The sequence below is a fragment of the Giraffa tippelskirchi genome, chromosome 9 (genome assembly GCF_054371585.1).
Source record: "Giraffa tippelskirchi isolate mGirTip1 chromosome 9, T2T-mGirTip1v1.2.pri, whole genome shotgun sequence".
Classification (NCBI taxonomy): Eukaryota; Metazoa; Chordata; class Mammalia; order Artiodactyla; family Giraffidae; genus Giraffa; species Giraffa tippelskirchi.
The window spans coordinates 56,743,948-56,768,187 of record NC_137283.1 but is presented as its reverse complement, the minus strand read 5'-3'; the positions used below and the strand labels follow the sequence as shown (position 1 = coordinate 56,768,187).

At 62.4% G+C, this 24,240-nt stretch overlaps 1 protein-coding gene and 1 long non-coding RNA gene across 12 annotated transcripts in view; both read right to left on the bottom strand.

Moving 5' to 3' along the window:
- IQSEC1 (IQ motif and Sec7 domain ArfGEF 1) overlaps nucleotides 1–24,240 on the bottom strand; it is a 297,962-nt gene that overhangs the window by 81,033 nt on the left and 192,689 nt on the right. For 2 of the 11 annotated variants that reach the window (XM_081526504.1, XM_081526507.1), the window contains exon 1: nucleotides 10,931–10,987. The exons of 8 other annotated variants lie outside the window; for them this stretch is intronic. The gene's annotated coding sequence lies outside the window, so the exon portion shown is untranslated. Of the gene's footprint in view, nucleotides 1–9,185; nucleotides 9,284–10,930; nucleotides 10,988–12,292; nucleotides 12,375–24,240 lie in introns of those variants that run through there. One more of the 11 variants, XM_081526505.1, reaches the window with a different exon arrangement.
- LOC145520329 (uncharacterized) lies at nucleotides 12,129–14,204 on the bottom strand. Its single transcript, XR_014064411.1, has 3 exons — nucleotides 14,143–14,204; nucleotides 13,554–13,704; nucleotides 12,129–13,128 (listed from the first exon to the last, which is right to left on the bottom strand). It is a non-coding gene; the product is annotated as an uncharacterized LOC145520329 (long non-coding RNA).

Sequence of the window (24,240 nt, the reverse complement as noted above, 5' to 3'; positions counted from 1 at the left end):
CTGAAGCTTTATTTAGGAGTAAAGGTCACTGGGTTGCAAGTTTGTGATGACCTCTCAAACAGTTCTGGGAGAAAAAAGTCTTTTTGCGAAAGAGTGAAATTTGGTGAAATGTTACTTATGATGAAGTTGGGTGAAAGGTGCATGGAAGAATTTTTTTTTTTCCAGTTCTTGCAGGCATCTTCAGGACTGAAATTGTTACAAAATAACTAAATGAATCTACAGGTAAAAATATTGAGTGGGACTTGAATACCACTGAGAATAAAGCCATGGCCCCCAGCGGAGAAAAGACGCGCATAATGTTGTGAACACACCTCCCATGGGGGTGTCCATCTCCTCGTACTCCTGGGGGATCCCCAAAGAGAAGACACAGCCAGAGCCCGAGGCGGTGTCGGGGGCATCCGTCCACCCACTGATGTGTACTGAGCACCTACTGTGTGCCAGGGACCAGCTGCGAGCCAGACCCACATAGACCCCTGCCCTGTGACGCCGATGTTCGGTGGGGTGCGGGCCTGTAGGAGGGGAACGGTGTGAATCTTCTTTGTCCCCCACACTCTCTCTGTCCCTACACAGCAAAGAGGCTCCCAAACCGGGGCCCGGGGCCTAGACGGACTGGCAAATGGGCTGGGTCCCCTCCGAGCAGCAGACCGGGTGGCAAGGGGACCTGCAGGCTGCCTGTGCTCAGGGAGGCAGGGATGGGGGCCAGGATGTGAAGGGGGCATCTCGCTCCCCTCCCACCACAAGACCCAAAAGTGCTGCCACGTGGAGATTCCATCAGGTGGTCCCCCACCCCCTGCTCCCCAGGCGCTGCCCAGGGAGGCCTTCTCCTGGAGAGTCCATCACTTCTCGGCAGGGGTGGGGGGCTGAGTTATTTTAGGGGATCTTGCATCCCATATACACACCCAACACTGCCGGCAGACCAAACAAATACTATATTTCACACGTTAACATCTTTCAAACCAAAACACATGCTGCGCCGTGAATAAAACTCACAGACTTCACATTCATCTAAAACAGGTTCTCGCGGCTTGCTGTGGTTTTTCAGCCATGGACACTAACCCTCCTGTGCAGAAGTGGGGGAGTATGTGGGCATTGGGGGTGATGAAAAGGCACACTCCCTTTACTAGAAAAGCCTGGGAAGGACACATGGAGCCACCCCCAGCCCCCACCCCTCCACCCCTGCCCCCCCAGCTGGCTGCACCTGCTTCATGGGGGGAGGACAGGGTTGGGGGGTGAGGGGGAGCCCTAGGGCTCACCCCTCAGCAGTCTCCGGGGGCCCTGTTCCCACTCTGGCACCGTGCGTTTCCAGCCCTCCTGCCCCCAGCAGATCAAGAGCCTCTCGAGGTGACAGGGATGGGGCTGAGTCCCGAGCGGCCAGCACAGGGCAGGGGTGACCACGAAGGTGGGGACTGGGAGAAGGGGGCTTCTTAGCCACGTGGCCACTGAGCGCTCTGAACGGGGCTAGCTGGGGGGCTGACTTCTTTAAAAATTTCATTTTCACTAATTGAGCCTTAAGTAGCCACCCATGGCCAGCGGCCGCTGTACCGGGCAGTGCAACTTCTAGAGGTTTACGGGAAACGCAGAATGGAGCCATTGCAGGAGGTGAGCAGGTCAGTTGGGAACCCGTCTATCCCCAGCTGGGATGTGGGGGTCCCCCGTCTGGTGTGGCCCAGGGATTCATCCCACCATGGTCACTGAGCTCCTCGCAGGGCGGGCACACAGAACCAGTGGCTCTGCAAGCCACGGCAACATGAGGGGTCTTCAGGGGGAGTTTTACCGGCTAGTTCCTGACTCTATATACAATGACTTTAGAACTTGAAGCCGTGACCCCTACCTTCGAAAGCAAGAAGCCAGCAAAATCCTAACAACGTATACTCTGCGACTGCAAGGCATGGCCACAAATTCCCTGCATCAGCATACTCGGGCTCTGGGACCCGGCCCCTGCACCCTCCTCAAGGTGGGGTCCGTCTCCCCTCCCCTCGGTCCCCTGTCCCCTCATAGGTGGGGTCTGCCCCCCACCCTCCCAGCCACATCTCAAGGGCCCTGCAGCTCCACCTTCCCCCTCTTGGATGCCAAAGATGCCAGCTGCCCACCGGAGGCCACCGACGGGTGGGCGGCAAGGTGTCCCCAGCCTAATAACCACAGCCGAGTGAGAGGGGCCACTTGGGACTTTGCAGGGAGCCCAGGGGCCCCAGCGGGCTGGCCTGGGCACGGTCGTCCATGCTGTTGGGGCCACAGCATTTGGGGTGGCCTGTCACACAGCAGTCACGAAATGAAACTCGAAACGACACACTGATCCCTTGGGCGGCTGCCCCGGGCGGTCAGAGCTCAGGGCCCAGCCTGGGCCGTGGGAGGCAGAACCCAGCCCTCCAGCATTCCCTGGAGGGGTGGGGGCCCCACCAGCAGCATCTGCGGCCCCAGGGAACTTATTTTCCCCTGAAACAGCGGGGCGGGAGGGAGGCAGCCTTCAGGAGAGCCCATGGCCTGCAGGGAGCTGGGCTCTGACCAATTCAGGGTTACAAAGCCCTCACCGTGGGTGGGTGCCTTTCTCCCCTCTTACAGGGGAGCAAGCAGACTCGGGGCGACTGAGGAGATAGTGATGGACAGGGAGGCCTGGCATGCTGCAGTGCATGGGGTCCAAAGAGTCAGACATGACTGAGCGACTGAACGACAACAAAACAGACTCAGGAGCAAAGATGCTTGTCCGAGTCGCCCTGCCTGACGTGCCATCCTCCGGATCCAGCTTCTGGAGGCCCTCACCCCGTGGGCAGTGACACCCCATGGACACTCCTCTGGCTCCCAGCCTGGCCCGAGGGGCAGGCGGCAGGAGAAGGCCACACCATGGGCAGGGTGCTGACCCAGCACCCACTGCAGTGAGGATGAGGGCAGGCAGGCCCCCAGAAGAGGGCCCCCAGAAGACGGCCAGGGCGCTGTCCGCAAAGGGCTCAGCCTCCAGAGGCACCATTGGGCCCTCCTCCCATGACCGGCCCACGGCTGCCTGATCACCCAGATGACAGAGCGGCGGGGGCACCCACTGTCGCCTAGGAGGGGGCATGAGGGACCTTGGCCTGACCACTCAGGGCGTGACCAGAGCCTGCAGGCTGCGGGTGCTGGGCTGGGCGGGAAGGGAAGTTGTGAGCAGAGGGGACGCCTCACTGCCCAGCGGGAAAAAGATGCCCAGGGAAAACCCCATTTCCCAGATAAGGTGACTGAGGCTCAGAGGAGCGCGGTGACTCTGCCAAGGCCTCACATCGTGGCCCGCAGAGCGCAGGACCGCGGGGTCTCAGCCACTTTCCCTCGGAGGTCAGCACCGCAGGAAGGAGTCGTCACGGCTGGTATTCACTGATGCCCGCAGGGGCCAGGCCTTCCAGCCCTTTTCTTTCGTCCCCTCTGGGAGGTCATCTTAGGGCCACGCTGCAGTTGTGAAACTGAGGCCCAGAGCAGCCCTGAGGCTTTCCCGAGGTCACACAGCAAGGCAGCCGGCATCGAGGACTGGCACTCAGGCCGCCAGACTTCCCCAGGGGGTGACTGACCGCTGTGCCCACACTGCCTCCGTTTCCCCTCTGTGCAAGGAGGCTGTGGGTGGGTTGACCTCTGACCTGCTGTGATGTCACCAGGGAGGCGGGCCTCTCGCCTGGGGAGTCTCAGGGCTGAAAAGGGAAGTGGGGAGCGGCTGTTTCCCCATCCGGCCTGCTCCCCTCCCTGGCCCCGTGCCGGGTGGGTGGTCACCTCCCTTTGACCACTTCCTCCGGAAATTCCCCGGAAGTGCGCCTGTGCCCGCGGTGGGAGTATAAATGCAACCTCATGCCTCATGTCCTCCTGCTAAAACTCCCGGACCAGACCCCAGGAGGCATAGCTATTCATACAGGGCTGCGTGGTTTCCCACAGGCCAGCCAGGCTGGCAGCATCTGGACCAGGGGCTGTGGATGCCCCCATAGCTGTGCCCCCCAGGGCCGCCCTCCTCTCTGCCTGCGTGGCCCTGGCCTCCTGCCCACCCCTGCACCCCATCCTCCATACGAGGTCCCCGGGCATCCCTTCAACCCCAGCTCTCATTACCATGAGGCAGTGCACCAGACAGTTAAGGGCCTGGGCTTTGGGGTCACGATGATTCGAGGTTGCGGGCGGTTTGTTCATGGTGTGAACTTGGGCAAGTGGCTGTAACTCCCTGGGCCTTGGTTTTCTCACCTGTATAATGGGGATCTTAAGAAACCCCAGCTCACGGGGCCGACAGGAAGGGGTGACGCAGGTCAAGTCTCCAAGCACAGCGCCTGGCGCATCTTATCAGATCACAGCGGGGGTGGTGGAAGACTGCGCCTGCCCAGCCCAGCTGGGGTGCCCCAGTTTTCTCTGGGGGATCCCCTCCTCCACTCCTAAGTCTATCTTGTGTCCATGGACTCCATCCCTAACTTGAGTACTGGCCCAGGCATGAGCATGTGACCCAAGGCTCTTCTGAGATTTGTCAGAACCGTTTCTGCAGGGATCATTAACAGACTACGGAAACCTGGAGCCGGGGGGCCCCCACGAGCAGAGACTGCCTGGGGGTGAAGTCGTGAAAGAAGGGAGAAAGGCACCGTGTCTCTGACACACGGTTTGAGCTCCTGAATCAAACTGTACCTGAAGCCCTGCCTGTTTTAGAAATCGAAGGCAATAACGCTGGCCTTCCGCTCAAGACTGCCTGGGTTTTTTGTTTGCTTTCATCACGTGCAACCAAAAGAACACTGGTTAATCTAACTTCCCCGCTCAGAAGCCCTGCCGGCACCCTGGCCCCACAGAGCGCACAGCGCTGGGGCTCTGACCCCCGCCTGCCTTTCTGGCCCCGATCTGCCCGCATCCCCTCCAGACCCCACGCCACCCAACACTGATGGCTCCCTGGACACACAAGAGGACTCCACCAACAGATCCCACCCGCGGCTCCGCCTTCTCACCCGCCTGGCTCTACACACAATCCGGACCAGGCTCAGATGCTGGTCTGAAACCCTCTCCCTGGAACCCTCTCCTAAATACTCCCCTTTCCGCAGAACAAAGCTTCTTCCCGGGTGGCTCAGCTGGTAAAGAATCCACCTGCAATGCGGGAGACCTGGGTTGGATCCCTGGGTCGGGAAGATCCCCTGGAGAAGGGAAAGGCTACCCACTCCAGTATTCTGGCCTGGAGAATCCCATGTTGGGCTGCAGTCCATGGGGTTGTGAAGAGTCAGCAACCACAGGGTTGTGAAAAGCCGCTAACACTTTCCCTTTTCACCAAGCAGAGCCGGCCTCCTCAGCTCTCGATTATACACTGGGTAAGGGGTAAAGGGTAAGGGGTAAAGGTCAGCGGCATTTCTGTGGTCTCATGGGATCTTTGAGGAAAAGAGCACCTGTGCTGACTTTGGATGTGACAGGTTCACCATCTGCTGTGAACTCTCCAAGTGCACTTCCTGACCGTCGGGTCTCATCGGCCTGGGGCCTGCCCTCTGGTGGCTTATAACCGAAGCAAACAATATCCCTCTTGGCTCAAACCCATGATTGCAAAAATGACAATTTTAAAAACGTTGGCTCACTTCCCTGGTGCTCCAGTGGCTAAGCCTCTGCGCCCGCAAGTCAGGGGGCCCAGGTTCGATCCCTAGTCAGGGAACTAGCGCCCATGCGCTGCAAGCAAGAGTTCACCTGCTGCAGCTGGAATAGCCTTGGAGCGTCAGGTGCTCAGTCATGTCCGACTCTGCGCCCCATGGGTTGTGGCCTGCCAGGCTCCTCTGTCCATGGAATTCTCCAGGCAAGAACACTGGAGTGGGTAGCCTATCCCTTCTCCAGAGGATCTTCCCGATCCAGGGATCGAACCTGGAGTCTCCTGCACTGCAGGCAAATTCTTTACCACCCGAGCTACAGGGAAGATCTGGCAATTAAAGGTCCCACGTGACACAAGGAAGATCAAAGACCCTGCATGCCACAGCTGGGATCTGTCACAGCCAAAACAACTATTAAAAATTAAGAAATAACAATATTATAATCACAATGAGAACAGCCGTTTTACTCCATGTAACCATTGACATTAGTGGAGCCACTGCGACGTCATGACACGTGGACACGCCCACGTACGGTGTTATTTAATCCTCACCTTGTGAAACATGATCTGCAGTTTGCAGAGGAGGAAACTGAGGCTCAAAGAGGCACAGGGGCTGCCCAGGGAGTCACAGCCACCCACGTGGGGGCTGGGCGCCAACCCTCCACCTCCCAGGCTTATCTCTGCTGAAAGTCAACACGCTTTAGGGGTGGCTGAGAAGGGCTTTAAAAATTCGCTGCTTAAGGACTTCCCTGGTGGAACAGTGGATAAGAATCGCCTGCCAACGCAGGGGACACTGGTCTGATCCCTGTTCCAGGAAGGTTCCAGATGCTTTTGAGCAACTAAGCCCATGAGCCACTAGGACCGAGCCTGCGCTCTGGAGCCCACGAGCCACAACCACGGAAGCTGGAGTGCCTAGTACCCACGCTCCGCAACAAGAGAAACCATCGCACTGAGAAGCCCGCACACCGCAACCAAGAGCAGCCCCCACTTGCCGCAGGTAGAGAAACCTGCGCAAAACAACGACGACTCAGCCCAGCCAAAAAAAAAAATCGCTTTTAAGATTCAGAGCCAAGTGGGTTTCCTGGCTGCTCAGAGCGGGTGACCGTCCGTGGCCACCGCGGCGTGCGGGCCTCTGGGTTTCGTGTTGACTGTGTTTTCTGCCAGTGTGATGGGAGGCCTGGTGGTCAGCCTGCTGGGAAGGTGTTTCAACACACTACTGTTTTGAACATGGTGACTTCCCCATGTGCCTCGGCCAGGGACAGTCCGCAGTCTCTTGCTGGTCGAGCAGAGGCTGCTGACCCTGGCCGACGGGTGAGGCGCACATTCTGCCTTTGTGGGGAAAGACGGGTGGCTTGGAAAAGCCTTGTTCCGATCCAGCCGCCGCTCCTCCTCTGCAAAGAGGGGACGAGGAACCTCCAGGGCCGTTGTGTGGCCGGGACGAGGCAACAGATAGAAAGTTATGGGCACACAGTATGTGCTCACTAAGTGCTCTTTTCTTCCCCGGGCCAGCTTTCACCCACACGTAGGCCCTGTCACCCTGTCCTTCTCACCCTCAGGCAGCTGTCCTGACCTCTGGACCTGGGCAGGTGCCCCAGGAGCCGGGCACAGCTCGCTCACCCCCCTGCTGCAGGTCCTGAGCTGGCCTGAGCCCCAGGATGAACCACAGGACTCCTGCTCTCTCGCTTCTCACTCCCCAGGTCAACTCCACGGCCTCAAAATTTAGCTCAGCTGCCGCCTGCTCCAGGAACCCTTGGGGGAAGCTGTCTGGATATCAACTCCACTGCTGCTCCTCGGGGCTCCCACAGTCCTTGGGGCTCACCGCCGGTCACCTCTGACTGCCGGTGTCCTAGCTTCCTCTTTCCTGTCTCCTCTCCCCCAGGGCACCTGCAGCTGGCCCACCACGGGGTCGGGGAGCACTCCGCACATGTGCCAGGCACCCACGTGGAGAAGGCCAACGCGAAGCCAGCAGAGAGGAAAGCAAACAGAGAGCTGAAGAGTCCAAACCCAGTACATAAACAGAGCTCCTGGATCCAGCCATTCCTGAAGCCATTACCCCCAGACTTTACAGTTCCATGAATCGGAGAAGCCCCTTTTATAGACAAGCTTGTTTGACCCCAATTTTTCTGTCACCTGCAGCTAAAGGGCCTCTACCGGGAAGCTGGTGAGGTGACCTGAACCCCTAGGGCACATGTCCCAGAAGGCTGCACAGATGGGCTCATGCGGAGTCTGGGCCCTCAGCCTGCTTCTGCTGCCCAGCCACGGCCCAGCGCCCCAGCCAGCCCTCTGGGTGCAGCCCAGGCACTCCACTCTGCCAGCCTTAGCATCTCACTGCTGTCCTAGAGGCGGGCGATGTTGCACTGACGGGGATCTCTAGGCGCTGCTATGCTCCTCCATTGAAGGAGGCTGATGATCGCTTCCCCACAGACTCTTGGTGAAGGTCAGAGGCCGCCTCAGGGTGGCCTGGCCCACACTCACGGGACTCAGGGAGTGAAGGCAGCCGTGTGGACCCTCCCTCCTGCCTGCACCTGGCTGATGGTCTGCAGACGGTGCCCAGTGGACCTGGGTCCCAGCCTGGGGGCCCCTGGAGCGCCAGACACCCCGCACCCATGCCTGGACGGTCCTCCCGCTGCGACTGTGGCCTTGTTTCTGAGCAGGGGTCTGAAGGCCCACATGCTCCGGCTCTCTGACGCTGGGGTTCTACGTAGCCCTGGCTCTCTTGAAACAGAAGGGGTTCCAAACACGATGAGGCCAGCAGGTATCCAGGAGACAGTGTAGGGTGGGGGCCAGGCAGCTTCATGGTCTCTGTGTCCCACCCACGCCACGCTCCAGGGAAAAGTGAAGTGAAGTGAAAGTTGCTCAGTCGTTTCTGACTCTTTGTGACGCCATGGACTGATTATACAGTCCATGGAATTCTCCAGGCCAGAATACTGGTGTGGGTAGTCTTTCCCTTCTCCAGGGGATCTACCTAAGCCAGGGATTGAACCCAGGTCTCCCACATTGCAGGTGGATTCTTTACCAGCTGAGCCACCAGGGAAGCCCAAGAATCCTGAAGTGAGTAGCCTATCCCTTTACAGTGGATCTTCCCGACCCAGGAATCGAACTGGGGTCTCCTGCATTGCAGGCAGATTCTTTACCAACTGAGCTATCAGAGAAGCCCTTAGGGGAAAGTGTCACCTGCAGATAAGTGTCCAGGCCCAGGGAAAAAACTCTCCAAGGGTTTGGACCCTTCAAGGTGTGCAGGGAAGGGACCCCCACCGACCTGAACTTATCTGGTGACCGCGAAGCAGAGAAAGCGGAGTGGACCAGGCCCGTGTGGACGGGGTGCAGAGCCAGGACTGACAGACACGGACGTCTACACACTGGCGACCCGCTGCCTCTGAGGGTCAGAAGGAAGGAGGGCTGAGCCTGAGGCCCTGCTTTAGCAGAACCGGGCTGAGGAGGTCACACTGCAGCAGGGACTCCATCCAGGGACTTTGGGAAGTTTCAGGAGAGGGAATGGCCAGGACGCCCCGCGCGGCTCCCCACGGCCGGGCGCTGACGCGGAGCACAGCCCGCCCCGCTCTGCTCAGGGCCCCGGGCCCCCACGGGCCCGCACGGCGGTGGCCCTCTGCCTGCCGCCTGCTCTTCCAATCGCCTTCAGTCTACCTACTTCTTGATGCTTCAGCTCCACTCGTCCCTGAGCTCTGACACCCGTGATGCCGTGCCTTGGGTCTGCTGGCGGCTTTGTGTCAAACGGGCCCCACGCACCTATGAAAATAAGCCACATTCGCCGCGGGGTCCTCCCGCCCCGCCATTCACCCCCTTCTGTGCCTTTTTATCTGGGTTGTTCGACCCTTTCAGACCCCCAGAGACGACGCAGTGCTTGGCTCAAAGTAGGCGCTCAATAAATGCTTGTGGAATGCTTGGGTTTAGGGACATGTGAGGTGCTGAGAGTGCGCGGAGCGGCAGGGGGCTCGGCTCATGACTCTATGGCCTGGGGGGCAGGCGAGGACGGGAGGCCCGGGAGGGAAAGCAGCTTGTCTGAGGCCCCCCGAGAGCCAACCACAGCGCCTGCCCAGGGCCCCCCGAGAGCCAACCAAAGTGCCCGCCCAGGCCCTGCTGTCCCGGCCCGGATCACCCTGCTTCCGCCTGCCCTTGGGGCGGCGGTCCTCTGCCGGCCGCCGTCCATCTGCCTGGCCAGGCCCTGCCGCTGTATCCTGGGACCTGACCGCCAGGATCCTGCCACGGCCCCTGGCCCAGGGGGTCAGCGGGCAGCCCTGTGCCTGGGTCAGGGGGAGCCTTTGTCGGCCCCAGCTCAGAGGGCAGCCCTGGATGGAGCTCATCCCGCAGCCGTACGTCCCCCACCCCAGTTCGGGCTCCAGGGGGCCTGTGGGGCGGAGACCCCCTCCTTAGGACTGGAGTCCAACCGCCTGCAAAGGTAGAAGCAGACCCAGCGATGGGGTCATCACGGGAGCATTGACCCCTGTCCCCCACAGACGGCAGTGCCATGCACTGAGGGGGTGGGGGTTGCTCCGGGTCCAAACCCTAGGTCCGCTACGCACTCCAGCCTGGGACGCTGCACACACACCCTCAGGTCACCAGAGGTGACAGCCGCATGGGGCGGGGAATCTCCCTGAGGACCAGGTGGCCAGGTCCCAGCTCACCCGGGGATTTCCTGAGGGCCGCACCCCACCCGCCCCTCGCCGAGTCTCTGTTCCCAGTGCACAGAGCTGCCCCCCCAGCAGGACTGTCCCCAGTCCCTCCAGCCTCACGGCTCCACACTGGACCAGTTCAGAAAGAAGGCACGGTTGTCAGTGGAGCGGGCGGGCGTCTCCCCGGGGCAGAGCCCACTCAGGACAAAGTGGACCCTGGTGGACTGATGGGCAGACAGGAAGCCCAGGTCCCGGAGCCCGGGGACGTCCTCTGCCCCCTTGCCGCAGCCTATGTGTGCCCTGAGCGTGTGCTCCCTGGGGGATGGGGGCTCCACCCATGACACTTTGGGGCCTCTGGGGCCTCAGTTGACTCGGCTGTGAAATGGGCATGGGCCAGAGTCTCTCTTTCTCTAGGTGGTCGTGGCGCCCCAGGCAGAGAACCGCGGCATGGGTGAGCTGAGGGGCTCTGGCCATCCCCCTCTCCAGGGCCTGGGGCAGGTCTCACCCCCGGGTAAGCCAGAGAACTTCCCTCCTGCAGCTGTGACCGCCCTTCCGGGCCACTGTGGGAAACACCTGGCCACGGAACATGCCACCTTGTCCAGGCGCTGAGAAGCGGGGGCAGAAAACAGTCCCAGGAAGCGGCTCGAAGCCCTGGGGGGTTGAAAGAGACCCTCCGCCCGGCCGCTGCCCCAGAACAGTCGGCGCCCCCCCAGGTGCCCGAGCCCCGTCCCTGCCCCCCGGGGCGGGCGGTGGGTGTACTCACAGTCCCTGGGGAGAGGGCTGCGGTCTTCCTGCTCCCTGCCTGCGTCCGCGGCCCCAGGGCACCAGCTGCGGGGCCTCGCAGACTGGGGCCTGACGTCCCACTTCCTCCCTGCTCAGCCCGCATCCAGGAAACCACGCCCCGGGCACCCTCGGGCCCCGCCGCCCTCAGCCGCCGGACACTGCCCCAGGGGCGCTCCGTCCAGGTGGCCAGAGACCAGGCAGGCCCCAGGGGCTCTGCTCAATGAATAATACAGCTCCCTGCTGGCCGGTCTCTCGCGGCCGATCGTGTTTCAGGGCCACTCGAGTTTCCTCGAGGCCGCTTTGTTCAGAAGCGCAGGGGCCCAACTGGGTCTCCGGCTACTCAGCGCTGACCCTCTTGCTGCGGGCCAGCCTGAGCAGGCAGGACAAAGGCGGACGACAGGTGGCCTGGAGGACTCTGTCCTACTTAGCCTCAAAGCTGCTCTGGCCCACAAGGGACCAGGGGTGGGGCGGTCAGCTGGTCTCCTGGTGGCCGGGTGGGCCCCCCGAGGCCTCCTCACACTCAGGTCCCGGTCCCCCACCTGCAGAGCCCCTGGCCACTGCAGGTCACTGCCCGGCCCATCCCCCACTCCTGGAGGCCGTGCCCAGACCCCTCCTCCAGGAGGTCATCCCCCCGTGGGGCAATCCGTCCCACTGGGGCAGCCCCCCCCCCCCCCGTCATCTCCAACTGCTCCCTCCAGCCCCTCCAGCCCCCCCAACCCACCCCCCAGTCTGTTTCCTCGCGGCAGCCTGATTGTTTTGAAACAGAAAGCAGGTCATAGCTTTATCCTGCTTCGTGTCTCAGCCAATTCTGAAGTCCTCGACCTGACCCGGGGCCCTGCAGAGGGCACATCCATCCCCCACCCTCCCACCCCCACCTTGCCCCAAGTGCTCCAGCTCAGGGCGTTGACACCTGCTGAGTTCGCTCCTTCCTGCCACTCTCAGCTCAAGGCCACCCCCTTACCCAGGTGCTTCTTTCCTCTGTCTTGTTTTAAAAACAGTTTCACTGAGATAGAACTCATGTTCCGTAACATTCACCCATTTAAAGTGTGCCGCTCACAGGACCTCCCTGACGGCTCCATGGCTGGGCTCAGCACTTCCAGGGTTCAGTCCCTGGTCAGAGAACTAGGATTGCACATGCCTCGCGGTGCAGCCAAATTAAAAATTCAAAAAATTACGCGTGCAAGTCAATGTTTTCAGTGTATTTAGAGCCGTGCAAACATCACCACCATCTAAGGCTGGAATGTTTTCACCATCCCAGAAAAAAACACCCGTTAGGCAGTCCCCTCTGTGTCCCACCCCAGCCTGCACAAGCTCTTGTGTATTTCTGGATCAGCGGACTTGCCTCCTGCGGACGTTCGTGTAAGTGGAACCAGACACTCTGTGGCCTTGCACGACTAGCCCCCGTCCCTCAGTCTGAGATTCTCGAGGTTCGTCCGTGTCACAGTGTGTACCAGCGCGTCATGCCTTTTTACAGCTGACAACATTCCGCTGCAGGGACGGGCCCGCTCTTCAGCTGACGGGCACTTGGGGAGGCCTCTCTGGACCACCAGGTCATGTGGCCCCTTCTGTCCGGCCGCTCCATCACTCCTCCCAGTCTCATCCTCCTCCCAGAGTCCCTGTCTGAAGACGTCTTCATCCGTTTATTTATCGTTCAGCTCCAGCTCGGACATCAGCCCCGTGAGACCCGGCCGTCCGAGTCCTCTTTGCTGGGTCCCCGGGGCCCAGCGCACAGTAGGTGCTCCAGCTTTCCGCACCTGCTGGGGTGGCCTGTGCCCACCTCTGCCACCTCCCCGTCCGGCTCCCCGAGGGTGAGAGCCACCCCACCAAGAAGGGCCCCCCAGTGACCCCAACAGAAAACTAATAATGCCAGATCCTCAGGGCCCTGGCACCTCCTCTGCCCCAGGCGGTGGGGAGGGGGCAGAGAGTGCCCCTCCCAGGGTAGGTGCCAGGCACTGAGTAGGTCTTCAAGTCCTGCACAGAGACTCCGTGGAGGAGGGGCAGGCAAGGGAGCAGCAGGTGGAGGAGGCAGGCAGAGGAGGGAAGACGGCAGGGCTAGGGCTCAGGGGGTCTGAAGCCTGAGGGTCTGTGTGAGCTCGGAGGGGCAGCTCGGATCTCCCGCCCCGGCTGCCCAGAGAGGGTGTGTCAGGAGAGCCTGGAATGTAGGCCGCAAGCCCCCGCCTGCGAGGTGTACACACAGGCCCCACGCAGGGGCCTCAGACGGCTCACTGTCAGGGACGCTCCCTGGATGCCCCCAGATCCTGGCTGCCAGCTGCGCCCCAGCCCTCCTTCCCAGATGCCGGGGGCAGGGTCTGCTTGGCCAAGCTCCCCACCGCCCCATCCCCAGCCTGCACCCCAAGAGGGCTGCCCTGTTCCCCACGCCCCAACCGGCAGCTCAAACACCCCCTACCTCCACTGCAGCTCAAATGCCCCACCGGCTCCCCCAGGGCAGAAACCGATCTCTCGCTCCCCAAATAATGCCAGATGCACAAGTGATTTTCCTGCACGACCTGTCACACACACACACACGCACACACCGCTACCCCGCCTGCAGGCCCACAGGCACCGACTCATTGAATCTCAGAAAAACCCTAAAAGTCACTTACGCGATAGAAAGGGCTGAGCCGCTTCCAGACTCTGCTGGGGGGTGGCGCTGAGTCACGAGCCTGGGCTCCCCGCACCGTGTCACCGGCCTCCGGGTGCTGACTGGGACCCCCTCAGGATCACCCCACGAAGCCTGCTGGGACAGCCCCCCATCTAATAGGCGAGGAAACGGGCCAGAGACGCTCAGCAGCTGGCCGGTAGCTGCGCATCTGACACCCTGCTGCCGCGGGCCTGGAGGACTCTGCGCCCTGCTCCCTGGAGCTCCGTCCCAGAGATGCCCTGAGCCTGGGGGCCCCGCTCAGCGACCTCAGCCCGAGTCCCCGGGACCCTGCCGCAGCGCTGGCGCGGAGCCAGGCCTGGCCAGGCAGCCTGCCCCCCACACACCTCGCGCTTCTCCAGATGTGAGCGGCCCGGCCAGGGCGACAGGCGCACGAGGCGCGGAATCTGAAGACGCAAGTGGGAAACTATGCGCCGTCGGAGTGCAGCCCTGCAGTCTGTCCCTGTGGCCGCCGCCCGCCCTGCCTGCCCCGTAGACCTGCTGACTCAGCTCTACCCCCACCCCCGCGGCCCAGGGGGCTGGGATCCCCCTACCCCAGTGCGGGCTGGCCCGCTCTGTCCGTCTGTCTGTCTCTGGGAGTGGCCTTGGCTCTCTCAGGGGCTCCCCAACCAAGTGGGGTGTGCCCCCAGAGACCAGAGCACATCTGCTGGAGCCTGAAGCCTTCCCCGGCCCCAAGGCCCGTCCTGCCAAGCGACCACACAGCGCCCTGTCCCTACAGGCACTAACTGGGGGTTTGTGGCAAACCCAGGGCCAGTTGTGGTGCCCAAAGCCCCCCTGGAGCTGGCCCTCTGTCACCGGCGGCCAGTCGCCACTATACGGCCAGCAGTGCCCACAAACACCAGGGGGCACTGACCGAGCCCCCTAAGCCCTGGGGGCTGTGCAACGACCCCCGCCCGGCAGACGAGGGACTGAGGGGGGCTGCTCCTCTTCAGGGGCGAGGCTCTGGCAGGCAGTCCCCACCCCCAGCAAGGCCTGGGCCCACCGCATCCTGTAAACAAGCCCTGAGGTTTCCCGAGTGCCAGTCCCCGGAAACCACGGGAGAGAACAGGACATAGGAAAATCCCGCTGCGGCCACAGGGAAGGGCGCCCAGGGACTCGCCCTCTGCCCGGCCTGGCCTCCAAGGTGCCCGCCCAGGGAGGTCTGTCCCAGGGTCTGAGGAGGGACAGGCAGCTGCTGACTCACTCCGGGGAGAGCTTTCCTCGCTCCGTTCCCACAGCCAGCTGGCCTTCCCACCCAAGAGAAGTCTCAGCCCTCACTATCTGCCCTTGGCCTGGCCCTGCAATGCCTCTCACCACTCAATGCCTCTGTCCACTCAGGGTGAGGCCCTGGGCTCCCACACACTCTCCCCTAGCAGCAGAGACAACCATGGTCCTTGACATGCTGGCTTCGCACGCTGAGAGAGACCTGGGAGGCTGGCTTTCCCTTTTCCCCTTGGCTGCTGGGAATCTCAGCCATTTTCATCTCCACGAAAGGACCGCAGGACCCTGCACATCTCTCTCCTGTTCTTTTTTTTTCCTGCCAGGTCATGATATCCTAAACTGTGCTTTTCCTGACCCTGACATTTTATTGTTTATTTTACTGTAGGCATTTCATCTAAGTGGCCACAAGTATTTGAGGAAGAAAAGAAGGCAGGAACGGAAGGAGGAAGCAAGGGAGAGTTTATAATTTACACGCCAGGTAATGAGAGTGGGAAGAAAGAGGGGGGGATCTTCCAATCCCTTATTCTTCCTAGAACCTTCCCTTGAAGTTAAAAATATGCCCCAAGGTGTTATCCAAATAGGCGGGGTCTCGAAGCCCCGCTCACCACCTATAGACGTGGAGTCCAGCCTTGTCTGAGGTCACACGAGATCCCTAGCCGCTGCTCCAGCTCTGAGTCCTTTCAGCAGCTGCAGAGGCTGGAACCAAGCCCCGGGGGAGGGAGTGGGGCTGGGACAGGCTGGGTGTGTGTGGGGGTGCCCCCGCCCCGGGCCAGCTCTGCTGCACCTCCGTCTCCACCCCCATCACACCTGGTTCCGGGAACCCCCCAGCTGGTGGAGGGGGAAGTCAGCTTACCCCGAGCTGGCTGGGAGCCAGACCCCGGCGCTGTTCCCTCCCTCAGCCCTCCCGCTAAGCCTCTAGGATCTGCAGGTGGGAAACTCTGGCCAGAGAGGTGAAGCCGCTTCACCCGCCAAGGCCAGTGAAACGGGCAGCCTGGGGCCCGAGTCCAGGCTCAGCGCGGGGGCCCACACGTGGCCCACGGTGGCAAACGGTCCTGTGCTGAGTGCTGAGTGTATCTCACCCAGGAAGACAGTCAAGGGGGCTGGGGACAGGGCCCGGGTCCCTCCGCTGTGCGCAGGGTGCTGCGGCAAGTGCCTGCCGGGGAGACCGCCAGCCACACCAAGCCTGCCGGGCACCCGGTCACCCCGGAGCTCTGCCAGCGTCCTGCTCCGTCCCCATCAGAGCCCTGGAGGAGGGCGCCAGGGTGGCCGGTCCTGCCTCCAGCCCTCGGGCTGGGCTGCCCTGGACCTCCCAGAGCCAAGGCAACTGGGCCAGCCAGTGCCCGCTCGCCCCCGCCCGCCAGACGACGGCCGGGCTCAGCTGCGTCCACTCGCACGTCTCCCTGGTACCTGAGGGTCCTCACGGAGATGCAATATTTCCACATGAGGCTCCACACGGCGCCGCCGCCACCCTTCATGCCTGGCTAGCGGGGAGCGGGCGGCTGGGGGCCCACGGCGCTGCCCTCCAGCCCCGGACGGCTCCGGCCGGGGGGCTGGCTCTCAGGTCACTTCCTTCTCCATGGTGGGAAGGAGACAGAGAAGGCCCAGCGTGCAGGGAGGGGGAGGCAGCCTCGGGCCCCCGCAGGTCCCAGCCTCCCGCGGCTCCAGCCCCGCCCGGCCGAGCAGGGCTCGCACACCCGGCCCCTCGGCTCCCGCCGGCTCAACCTCGCTCTTCTCGGCTCCGCCAGGAGCCGGTGGTGGCCCTGGGCCAGGGGAGCAGTGAGTCACTGGGCGGGCCGGGTGAGGGGCGTCCACCCAGAGCCCAGGGCTGGTCCTCCGTCCAGAGGCCGGCCTGGGACAGGGAGGGAGGCGGGCGGGAGGCGAGGGCGGTTCGCATCCTCCGTCAGCTCCCCAGAGGCCTCAACCCAACACCCGCCCGCCGCGGCCCTGCCCACCGCTGGCCAGGACGAGGGGGCTGTGTGCCCCGGCTCCTGGAGGAAGCCTGGGGTGGACGGGAAACAAAGACACAGCTGGCCCCTTCCCAGGCGTGCGGCCGCCCACCTCCGAGGGTCTCCGTCTGGGGGCGGAGATGAGGTCTCCAGCCCCGGCCAGCCCACCACCTCGCTGTGAGATGACCCGGGGATGCCTGGCCCCTCCTTGGCCTCAGTCCCGCACCCAGCCCAGCCTCACGGAGCCCTGAGCACAGGTCCAGGACTCACTCACTCAGTTCTCCCATCTGCCTGATGGAGTGGACTTTATCACCAGCTCCACTGCACATGTGAGGACCTCGGGGGGGGAGCGGTGGGACGCAGGGCTGACTGAAGCAGCCAGCTCCCTGGGGCCTCCATAGGCCAGAGGAGGGCTGGAGGGCAGGCTCCCCTCAGCCGGTGTGGGGTCTGGGCCTGAGGCAGGTCCCGGCCATTTCTGGAGGGGACCCCCTCTGGAGCACCCCGCTCTCGCCCCCTGCCAGCTGCTCCCAGGCCCAGCCCACGGCAGTCAGCAGGGGCTTCCCAGGAGAAGCCCCTGGGGACAATGACTCATGGCTTCTTCCCACCCATGGCCCCCAGGGAGCCCCCGAGAGCAGGTGGGCCCGGAGCCCACACACAGCTGCTGTCCAATGGCCGCCAGGGCTCCCATCTCATCCTCGAGGGACCTGAGGCTCAGGGAGGGCCTCACCTGCCCACAGAAGGTCAGGGAGGCTGGGGCCGGGCCTGCCCGGGTCTCCGGGTCAAAGCCTTGTTCTGGGCCTGGCCCCCCGCCCGCCCCGGCCCTGGCCTGTGCAGGATGGGGAATTTCGCTGCGGATTCCAGCCCGATTCCCACAGTGGGGACGGCAGCTGCGCGCTCATGCGGCCCCCACACCGGGAAAGAATTTTCTCTCCGAAAGGAAGCTGGGCTTCAACAGAGGCCATGGCCTCCTGTGGGCCTCAGAACTTAAATCCTCTCTCTTTGTTATCAGACCTGTCACAGGAGTCTTCCATGGCACTCTGAGGAAGTGGCTGCCCATTGTCTGCTTGAATGCCCTTGAATGCCCCCAGGGACAGGAACCTCACTACCTCTCAAAGTTGGGCATTCCACCAACCTAAGGAAACTCTCCCTTGGGGCGAGCCCCCCTGCTGCTCTCCATACAGGCTGCACTTCCTGTGCCGCACAGAGCAAGCTCTCCCTTCAGGGGCTTATCTGGTCTATCCTACTAGTGGGAGTTGTCTCAACACCTGTTGGGGGCGCAGCAGAGCCTGTTTACACATCTCGACCCATCCCTGTGCTCACAGGTCCACCCACCCACCTCTCCAGCTAACCATCCACGGACCCACCCACCCATCCACACGTCCACACACATCCCCCTACCTCTGTGCCAACCATCCATCCATCCATCCATCCATCCATCCATTGATCCCCTCAGTCAACCACCACCTCAGTTAACACCCCACCCCCGTATGGGCCGTCCCGCGTCCCCACAGGGTCAAGAGCTGTGACAGGCGGCGGCAACAAGCTCCGCTCTTCCTGAACCCTCCTCCCATCCTCCCGGTCAGCTCCTCGCCTCTCACTTGATCCCAGGTTTCCATCCTTGATGTGTTGCATCCTTGGCAACTGGGAGCCGTGTCTAGTCCTGCCCCACGCCGCTCGGGTGGCCCACCAGGCTCCGGGTTCCCACGTCTCCTGGGTCCCATGTCTCTCGGGTCCTGACGCCCCAGCTCTGGTGCAGCTCTGGTGGAGCATCTGTCTGGCGCACCTTGCACACTTGCCCTGTGCTGGGCACCAGTTGTGGCCAGCGCCTGGCGGAGCAAGCCCCATGGCCCCTGTGCTGCAGAGGGGCTCTCAGAGGGAGCACCACGCTCAGGACCAGAGCCCAGGATCCCTGGCGGGCCCTCTCCAGCTCCTCTCATCCTGGAGGACACTCTGTCCCGAGGCGGGGCTTCCCTCCCTCGGCCTTACCGATGGGGAAACCGAGGCCAGGCGACGGGCACGGCTTTCTCAGCGCTCAGGGCATCACGTGCTCCTCGGACGCCTGCTCAGGGCATCATGTGCTCCTCGGACGCCTGCTCCTTGGCAAGGACGGGCTGGGGTGGTTGTCTGAGGGTTTGGGGAGCCCCTGGAGTGACTCCACCCAGGGGGCCGAGCCAGGAGCCATCTCCCACGTGCCTCTTCACGGGTGGCCCTTGACAACTTGCCTTTTGAAGCCCCAGAGCCCCAGTCCATGGCCACCACTCGGGTCCAGCCCCGCACTTGCCCAACCCTGGCCTGGGGCTGGAGGGGGTAGAGGCTGACACACAGCAGAGTGCCTGGGGGGTGCGGGGCTGCCTCACCGTCCCCACACTGCCCCTTCCTGTCCTCTCTCATGCCGCCCCCATCCCCAAGGGGCAGGTGTCCTTGCCCCCATTTTACAGATGAGGAAACCGAGGCTTCAAGGGCCCTGAGGTCTCCTGAATGTTCTTGGTGGCTTGTCCTCGAGTACAGAGGCCAGACGCCTGGTCCATCCCTGACTCCCCTGTCCCCACAGGCATCGTCTCTGAGCCTGTTTGCTCCTCCACTCCGGGCTGTGATAAGAGATGAGCTGTGTGACCCTGGGCGTGGGACTCAACCTCTCAGGGCCATCTCCTGTAGGACAAGGGTGCTCGTGTCTTATTGAGAGCCCCTGGCACGCTGGGCAGTGTGGGTGCCCAGTGACCGCTCTCCCCCTCCCTCCCCCGTGGAGCCGGGGCCGCCAGGAGGTGAGGGAAGCGCATGGAAGCCTTCACGCCCTCCACGGTCCCTCTCACCAGCGGCCTGGCCAAAGCCGAGCTCTGCGGAGAGCTGGCTGGCCGGCCGCCCTCAGCCCGTGACTCACCCAGCCCCTTGGGGGTGAGGTCACTGCCGCCCTAGTGGAGGGAAGGACGCGTCTGTTCCCTGGGAGATGCCAATGCCACGGGGAACCTGGCCTGCGGGGGTCTGTGCCCGCTTGCGGGAGGCAGTAGCCGGGTGGGGAGGGCAGTGTGCAAGGAGCAGGTCGGGAACAGGACGGGGAGGGTCTTCCCTCTGGGGCCCGAGGGAGGGTCTTGGAACCCCAGTCCAGCCTCGGGCCCAGTGGGCTTTGACCCCTCTACGGGCCTGGTGAGGAGCGTCTGTGGTCCTCAGGCTCCGAGCACCCCACCTCCTGCCTCTGCCTCGAGCCGGCCTGTCTCACTCAGCAAACGGGTGCCCCACCCAGTCCCTGGCGGTGAGCTGGGGTGATCGGTCCCCCGCCCTGGCTGGGCCCCGGCACGGCCTCTCCATTGCCTGCTCAGCCCTCGGCCAGCCTTCCGCAGCCCACCCAGCATCCTTCCCGACACCTGGCACCCGCCCCACAGCTGACCTCGGCCAGGCGGGTGAGGCCTTCTCCACCCGCCACCATCACAGAGCTTCCTTGTGCCTGCGGGTGACCCCCAGTCCAGCCACACCCCAGGCCCACCCACCCTGGGCCAGGAACTCTGCACTCTTGGGCTGCAGATGGAGCCTCCACTCTGCTCAGGGCCAGGGGCTGTATCCCCAGGGCTCCATTTCCCAGTGGGTGTGGCCAGGGGGAGACCCCGGCAGGGGTTCACTGTCCGGTCTCTGCAGGCAGGGGGCCTGGTGGGCGGCCCTGCACATGGCTCTCTCTTTCTGGGTTCTTCTAACGGCTCCCTCCCCCCACCCAACCACTGCCCCACAGGGGCCAGGTCGCCCCCTGCAAGCGCCCTGAACCCAGCCCCCGCTGCACACAGCCCAGCACCCTGCACCAACCCCAGTGAACCCCCTGTTTCTGCCAGGACTTGATACGCTGCCCTTCCAGGCACAACTCAAAAGCCACCGCCTCCAGGAAGCCAATTATTTGTGTGTTTGCTCCTTCATCCACTCGACACATTTTGATCACCAGACACCACTGGTGAGCCTCGTAGCATGGCGGACTCTCTAGTGGGAGTGCTGACCAGCACCAAGGAAGCAACTAAATTCAGATGCCTTCCGGCAGTGACGGGGGCTCGCGGAAGAGGAATGACCCGGCCCTGGTCCCCCTCTCCCACTGTCATCCCCCGTCCCGAGCCGGGGTGCGGCCTCTCTCACCCTGCGGTCCCACATCTGCGGTTCCGTGTCTGCGGCCTCCACTCTGAGAGCCCACGGGGGCAGGGAGGATGTTCACGCGGCTCCGCGCTTCACACATCACCCGAGTCAGCCCCACGTCGACCACCCGAGTCGTAACTGTCCTCACCCCGCCCGTCTTCTGCAGACTCACTAGGGTTCTGACACCTGGGCTGGACGACACCCAAGCCCAGCGCCGCCAGCCTGACCCACGGCTGGGCACGCGCAGGCTCAAAGCGAGGTAAGCATAGCCCCGACTTCTGTCTCTGCAGCCTCTCCCAGCGGGGCCTGGAGCAGTGCCCCTAGTGTGGTGGGCTGAAAATCAAGCCACCTCCAGTCCCGTGACTGTCCTGCACCCCACAGTAGGGGTTGCCTTGCAGGGAGGGGGCCCTGGATGCACCTATTTCCCAGATGGGAAAATGGAGGTCCAAGGCTGCTTCGCGGGCCAGGTCACGTAGGAACCTGAGTTCCGCCTTCTCCTCCCAGGCCCAGGAGGTCGCTCGGGGGCTGGTGAGGTGGGGGAGCAGCCAGAGAAGAACTTCACCAGAACCAAGGTGGGGGGTGGGGCGCGGAGGCCAGCATGCGAGCCCGCCCCGCCCCCCCTCCCCCTCCCGTCTGTGCAGGGCCTCACCCTGCCTACCTCGCACAGAGCAGGATGCAGGGGACCAGCGTAGAGCCAGGAGCCACTGCTGGGCCTCAGGGGGCGGCCTGGGGCACGGGGACATGTGATGGATTCTACAGCCATTCACCCCGCAGAGCGGCAGGGGCAGCTGCTGGTCAGATTGGGGGGGAGGTGCAGACTTGACGCCCAGGGGGTTGAACCATTGGCAGATGGACGTCCCGTCCACGGAGAGTGGACACGGGACAGCGAGGGGAAGCGGGCCGGGGCAATCGGGTGGGACCGGGTGCTGAGGACCACACTCCGTCCAAAGGGAAAACCGTTGCTCTGTAGGAACGAGGGCTCTGGATTTTCACTAGTCGGAAATCCAGATTTTGTTCAGAGACTCTTGGATTTTAGATGTTGGCAATAAGTTCAAATCTAAAAGGCCATGTGGGCTATTTCCGGGCTCACCAAATAAAGTAGAGCCGTGGCTGCCTGGCTCCGGGGCCTCTTGTACCCTTTGCTCCTTCTCCCCTGTCAAGATTCACTGAGCTGCCCCCTCCTCCAGGAAGTCGCCGTGACTGGTCCAGCTCCACAGACGCGTGTGCCTCCTCAGAGCACCGACGCCACTGGACTGACAGTGACCTGAGCGTGGGTGTGGGTTTGCTCATCAGCGTCTCTTGCCCCCGGCAGACACTCTGGCCAACAGGAAGCGTTAATGACTGGATACCTACTGAATGAATGAACATCTCTCTCCCTTGATACTCCAGCCTTTCATTTTGCAAATGAGGACACTGAGGCCCAGAGAAGGGAGGTGACCTGTCCACGGTGGGCTCTGGGGCTGCTTACGGTACAGTCTGTGTGTCAGCTGCCCCCAGGCCGGGTGAGCAGGAAGTGTGAAGATGACTGTGCAATCTTACCAAGTTCCACCACCTGAGGGAAAAACGGGACTCCGGGCAGCTCCGGAGTGTCCGGGCAAGCCCATTCCAGGGCAACGGGGACCACCAACTGGGGTCAGGGCAGTGCCAGACCCTGAGGCCTGGACATGGTCATGGGCGCTCTGGCCGTGGGCAGGCCCCGAGGACAGGGCCTGATGCCAGCGGTCACTTGGACAACAGCCAGCCCCCTGGGGCTCTCTTCTAAGAGTCCTGACCCCATCCCTGGGGGTGCTGGGAGGGCAGACCAACCAGGGACCTTTAGGGTGTGTGCCCAGCTCTGCCATGCAGGGAAGTCAGAAGACAGAGGGGCCGGAGGCCCAGGCCCCAGTTCTGGGAGATGGAGCAGCAAAGTCTCGGGGTGTGCGGTGACCCAGCTCAGGTCACATGCGGGGGCGGTGGGTCTAGGCGCCTGGCTCTGAGTCCAGCGTCCTGTCCAGGGGACCGGGCTGCACTAGCCCTGGGGTCTCCACAGGCCACCCCGCATGCCCGCTCCCCGCCTCAGGGAGGGAAGCAGAAGCCGGCCCGGGAGGGCGGGCGCTGGCCGATGAGCCCCGCAGGCGGGCGAGTCTGCGTGAACGTGCCCGTGGTGTGTGGGGCTGCACGCACACTTGTGATGACAGTGACACTCCGCGGAGCTTCTAGTCTCAGCACGTCCCAGTCTCCATGAAGAGCCACCTCACCCTCGTCCAGTATGACAACGCCGAGTGGTTAGTGGGCACTCACTGGGGCCCGTGTCCCAGTGAGTCACGAACTCATCCAACTCTCAGGCCCACCCCATATATGGGTGCAAGCTTAGTCAGTCATGTCCGACTCTTTATGACCCTGTGGACTGCAGCCTGCCAGGCTCCTCTGTCCATGGGATTCTCTAGGCAAGAATACTGGAGTGGGTAGCCATTTCCTCCTCCAGGGGATCTTCCCGACCCAGGGATCGAACTCAGATCTCCTGCATTGCAGGCAGATTCTTTACTGGTGGAGTCACCAGGGAAACTCATCCTATGAGGCAGATTCTACTATTATTTCACCTGCAGGGCACAGAAACCAAGGCTCAGACAGGCTTGCAGACACGCCCTGGGTGACAGAGACAGGAAACAGGAGCGCCTGATTTGAACCAGCGCTGCTCGCGAGCGCCCGTTACAACCACCGCGCGACACTGGACTGGCATGGAAGTCCTTCTCAAGGTCTATCCTGCAGGCTGTGCCTTTTCCTAGATCCTTCTTAGGCAAAGGAGAAAAGCTGCACATTCAACCCCCATTCGGTGCTGAAAAGGCCTTATTTAGCTGCCTCCCAGCTCCCTGGGTCCCAGCATGCCCGTCAAGTCAGGAACCCTCCCCTGAACTGTGTGTGTGCGTGCATGTGCACGTGTGTGCAGAGGCCTGGTGAGGACCGCTTCACCCCAGGCCAGGCCATCACCGCCTCACCTGCTTCCCAACACCCAGACCTGCCTGGGCAGTGCCTGAACCTTCTCCGCCACCTGCCTGCAGTCACAGACAGTTCCCAAGGCCCTTACAGCACTTCATTGAGTACTAGCTAATATTTGCTTTTAAGATCAACTGGTTTTAAAAGCTGGACACTATACTGGAAGGACTGATGCTGAAGATGAAGTTCCAATACTTTGGCCCATTTGATATGAAGAGCTGACTCATTGGAAAAGACCCTGATGCTGGGAAACACTGAAGGCAGGAGGAGAAGGGGACGACAGAGGATGAGATAGATGGATGGCATCACCGACTCGACGGACGTGAGTCTGAGTAAACATCGGGAGTTGGTGACAGACAGGGAGGCCTGGCGTGCTGCGGTCCATGGGGTCACGACTGAACAACAACA